Genomic DNA, 5170 nt, shown 5'->3' with positions numbered 1-5170 from the left:
GAGTTAGTTGTTTGTATTAGATAAATTATGTTCGGCATGGATAGGAAAAAACAGGACCACCACCGACGCTGGAGACAAAGAGAAGAAATATCAACACGTACGGATGGTTTGATGGAGCATTAGAGTATTTGTTCATCCCGATGCAACGCACGGGAAATTCTGCTAGTATGTATATATATAGGAAACAAGATCTGAGTGTCCATGCGTTCGAAAATGTCCACCCCACCGCCGCCGGCCTCCCTTTCAGAGGAACATCGCCGCCGGCGGGAGGAGGCAGGAACCAGGTTTGGAGGCGATCGAGAGGGAGCAACTATTGTGCAGACTCATGATGCTCCATGGTCACATCTCTCGCCTCGGTGGGCTTCTTCTTCGCGGCTGCAGCTGAGGTCCTCTCGAGTCGTGGGCTTGCATGATCAGGAGGCACGTACATGGAGAACGCCTGATGGAAAGTTCAAATCAAAACTCAGAAGTCCACTCTGCTTACACCTCCGTGGCACCGTTTTTTTATAGAGCAACGCACAGGGGCGTTGCCTTTTCATTAACAAGATGAAGCTCTTTTCCTCTATATTTGTGATATCTGTTTTAGTTTCCTTATTTGTGGATTTCAGAACCATTTCATCAATTTCTCACTTCACTCGACGTTGACTTCTTTTTTGTTCGAAAGGCTCCATGTACTTATAAAATTTGTGAAATTGTTCCTGCCATAAGCAACTAGTGAAGAACTGAAGATGCGATCGTCTGAAATCAACACCGTCGGCAAGCCATGTAACGTATATATGTTGTTCATATAGCTCAGTGCGGGGGATAAAGTGAGTGTGCTTAGAGAATAGTAAGAAGTTTTGGCGTCACACCACGCACGCGAGATGATATTGATGCTTGCAAGAGTTTTGTCATGGTACTGTTAAATGGTAGCATTTGAAGAATATTATTCATGCCAAACAACAAAGATTAGCTAGTCGTACTAATAAATATCTAGATCTGATTATATAATTCATACTTAAGTTTTGCTCGAGGGTTACAACTACTTTGTATTAGCATCCTGGATTCACGTCAAACATATTACTATGAAAGGGTTTGGCTCTTCCCTACGCCGCTGCTAACGACGAACTGTACGCAACGACGCACCATCATATTCAGTATCACCGGGCGTACGTGGTGGGTTCACTGTATTTACTCGGTATAAGTAGGGTCGCTGGAACGCTCTCATTTCCCTCCTTTCGTTTCTCTCTCCAGTCTACATGAGCTGAGAGCCTCCTCGAAGGCGCCGGGCCGAACCAAAGCCGATCTCGCCATCGCCGCCGGTCGAGATGGGTGGTGGGGAGGTGCCGGAGTACATAGAGTAGCTAGGGTTAGTGGCTTTTTGCCGGTAGGGGGCTTGATGCCCAGTAGCGCGAGCGGTGGAGGAGATCTGGCCGCCTGGATCTCGTCCGATCTAGGGTTCTTCCTTCTCTCTCTTTTTCTCCGGTGGTCGGAGGAGGGAATGGAGAGGAGGACTGACGCTCAGTCCAATAAAGAAGTGGCGGTGAACCACCTTCTGCAGAGCGACTGCGGCGGGAGGCGTCTTTCCATGGCCGGCCTTGGAGGCGAGGGGGGAAAAGCGCTCCTGCTGGCGACCGACGGTGTGAGCGAGCTCCTGACCGGCCGTGGAGGCGAGGAGGAGCACAGCCACGCCAGATCTTCGTCGACTGCTACTGGGTGGCCTTATCTGCGCTGCTTCTGGTGCAGTAGCAGAGCGCTGTTGCTGTTCCTCTTGGTCGGCCGTGGAGGCGAGAGAGAGGACAGCGGCGGTGCTGCTGCTATGCGCTGGAGACGGTGCCGTATCTGCATCAACTGCGAAGCTGGGAGACGCCAGCTCTATCTACGGTGGTTTCTCTACAAGCGCAAACACGCAGCTGCCACCATGGCCGCTGCAATCTGCAGCCGACGCGACGGCTGTTCCTCTGCCTCCAAGACGGAGGTATCTCCCTGTCCCTACTGGAGCTCGACGCCTCCTCGCAGCCAAGTGATTAGTTCCCGGCGGCGAGGAGGTTGCTAGTGGGGGTGGATTCTCGCCGGACGGAAGAGTTCGAGCACCTTCTCTCCATTTCTTGGCGGCGACGCTTCGAGGATGCTGGCGACTGACGACGGTGATGCTCCAGGATCGGATTGCGTTTCCACCTTTTGTTCTGGGGTGTTCTTTGTAAAATTGCAGGCCTTATCTTCAAATACTAGGTTTTTTAGGGCAAGTATTGTAAAGGGCATGTATGCATATTGTACCCGTCATGTGTTACTCTAATATTAAACCACCTATTGTTTCAAAAAAAAGTATCACTGGGCACCTCCCTCTCCGGCCAGCCAAGGACCACGATAATAGAAACGTAAGTGGAAGAGATTTGGCCGGCCCTGACTTGCCTCGTCTGGCTATAGCGTCGAAATGATGTAGTGTGAGTTGTCTAGAAATGCTATAGCGTGCTATTAGCGCTGAAATTGCGCGCTATTTTTTTCCATGGTTCTAACACCCTCCCTCAATCTCAACTAATGAAAGATTGAGATTACATTTACAAGCAACTTGATCCTTCGAAGAGATGAACCGAATCTGCAGTTGCTTATCTGACACACGCTCACGAACAAAGTAAACGTCGACTTCAATGTTCTTTGTTCGTGCATGGAAGACTGAGTTGGATAACAGATACTATGTAGTAGTGTAGCACCAATATTGTCACACCATAAAACCGGAGGCTGGGTTTGAGTAACACCAAGCTCCTACCAGTGGAGGACCCAAAACAAAAACTGACGGGGGCCACGTGTAAAGAAAAAGCATGAACAAAATTGGCTTGTAATAATCAACTAATATGTTGATATTATATAAGTAGAAGGCCAAAAGAAGCAATGAGCGGAGAGGAGGAAGACCGAAAAAGCAGCCCACAATCAATAGTGTGACGCACATAGCGAAGAATGCGCTTGAGTGCAAACCAATGGGATGTGCGAGGCTCATGGAGAAATTGACACACCTTGTTGGCCACAAAGGACAAATCAGGGCGAGTCACTGTGAGATACTGAAGGCCACCAACAATACTGCGATACTGAGTAGCCTCGTCAGAAGAAAGAGCATCACCATCCGTACCACACAGACGTTCAGTGGAAGTCACATGAGTAGTCACTAGAGTACACTTCAACATACCAGCGGGTGCAAGAAGCTCCAAAACATACTTGCGCTGTCGAAGAAGAAGGCTACCAGAGGAGGCGATGAAACCTCAATTCCCAGAAAATAATGGAGAGAAACAAGGTCTTTAGGAGAGAACTCAGACAGAACTTGACTGATCAACCTGGAAATAACAAGTGCCAAGGAACTGATAACAATGATATCATCAATGTACACCAATAAGTAGATAGTCACATCCTGGCAGCGAAGAATGAAGAACAATGACGTATCAACCACTAATGGTGAGAATCCAAAGAGCCAAGAACAGAGCTGAGACGGGCATGCCATGCACGAGGAGCCTGTTTCAGTCCATATAGTGACTTGACAAGTCTGCAATAATGATTGGACTTATCAGGATCAGTAAATCCAGGATCATATATACCTCCTCATCAAGAAAAACCTATGGAGAAAAAACATTATGAATACCAAGTTGTCGTAAGTGCCATTAGCTAGATAGAGAGCCATATCAAGTAAGAGCCGAATGGTAGCAGGACAGGAGACGACGATGAACCCGAGCGGGCACCGCGCGACTGGGGCACAGCGGCACCACAAGGCACCGTGCCGGAGGCTAGTACGAGCAATCCGAATGGGCCGACGCAGCCGGGCATGGACGTGACCTTCTCGCCGCATAGCTTCTACGGGTCCATCAGCTGGTCCGCCTCACGGTTCTAGGCACCCTCCGGGGACGGGACCTGGTAGATTCGACGACATCGTCGTCGTTCCCCTTAGTCCGGGCGGCATCGTCATGGTTCCCCGTAGATCTAGCACATAAAATTGCAAACTTTGACTGCGGAAGGAGGGGATTTCTCCTTCTGCAGGGAGATAAGTGGTGGTGGGGAAGGATATGAGATTTCAGAGAGGAGGAACGCGGCGGTGGAGAGAGGGAAGGTAGGGTGGCGACGACCCGGGGCATGGACGGAGGGAAGGAAGAGAAGTGAATTGTGCCATGTGGAAGAGAGAGGAGCGACGCAACGGAGAAGGGAGGCGAGTGAGACGCGAGGGGAGGGTGAATTAGGAAACTCCGAAAGTTTCAGTGCGTAAAAAAGTTTGTACGTAAATGGTACAACGTCTTACATTAAAAAATGGAGGGGTAAAAAATGGAGGGGGGTAGGTAATTAATAAGCTCGCAGAAGAGGCTACAAGAATACAAGATGGACCGGCAACAGGCAGGCCCAGGTCTTACGTAGCGCGGACCAAAATGCGGCCCACTCGGTGTACACACCATCGTCGCGTGAAAACTGCAGTCTTTCTTCTCCAGCGTCCCCGGCTAGTCGCCACGGCCGTCGAGATCCGGCCGGCGCCGCCCAGCCTCGCCGCCGCCTTCGCCGCAGGGAGTAAGGGATGGGGATGTTCGGGCTGCAGGCGAGCGGCGCGGCGGCGTCGTGGATGGTGGGGCGGATGGGCACGGACGCGCACCTCTACGACGACCCCGAGGACGCCGCCCTCCCGGCGCTCCTCGACTCCCGCTTCGACGCCGACAAGGTCGACGCGCTCAAGCGCCTCCTCGCGCTCATCGCGCAGGGCGTAGACGTCGCGCACCTCTTCCCGCAGGTTCGGTTCGGTTAGATTCCCTCGTCTCGTCCGCGGATCCTCATCGGGTTTTTTGGCTGCTGATTTGCGTGCGTGCGTGCTGGGAGCAGGTGGTCAAGAACGTGGCGGCTCAGTCTCTGGAGGTCAAGAAGCTCGTCTACCTCTACCTCCTCCACTACGCCGAGAAGTAAACATAGTCCCCCGTCATCCCCACTTCTCCCTGCCTGTGTTTAGTCGAGCATATCTAAGTAGAATACGGTGGGAATTGCTGTTGCTTCAGCAAGATGCATCTGCATCTTTTCCTGAGTCTGATATGTTGAGACAGCTCGGAGCTAAATTCCACTTGCAGTACACCCAGATTTTAAGCGAAAGAAACATAGTCTGGCCTGAGACAGAATGCTCAAAAGATATCCATAGATAACCGAACAAACCCATGGTAGTGGTACTAGAAATGCACGC

The 5170-nt window shown here is 51.0% G+C and overlaps 1 protein-coding gene across 1 annotated transcript in view; it reads left to right on the top strand.

The window, feature by feature from the left end:
- The first annotated feature begins 4858 nt into the window (after window positions 1-4858).
- Window positions 4859-5170, top strand: part of LOC124667026 (AP3-complex subunit beta-A) — a 15007-nt gene continuing 14695 nt past the window's right edge. Inside the window, exon 1 of the mRNA XM_047204362.1 lies at window positions 4859-4898. The gene's annotated coding sequence lies outside the window, so the exon portion shown is untranslated. The remainder of the gene's footprint in view (window positions 4899-5170) is intronic.

Source organism: Lolium rigidum, chromosome 6 (genome assembly GCF_022539505.1).
Source record: "Lolium rigidum isolate FL_2022 chromosome 6, APGP_CSIRO_Lrig_0.1, whole genome shotgun sequence".
In the NCBI taxonomy this organism is placed as follows: domain Eukaryota; kingdom Viridiplantae; phylum Streptophyta; class Magnoliopsida; order Poales; family Poaceae; genus Lolium; species Lolium rigidum.
This window is presented reverse-complemented; position numbering and strand designations above follow the sequence as displayed.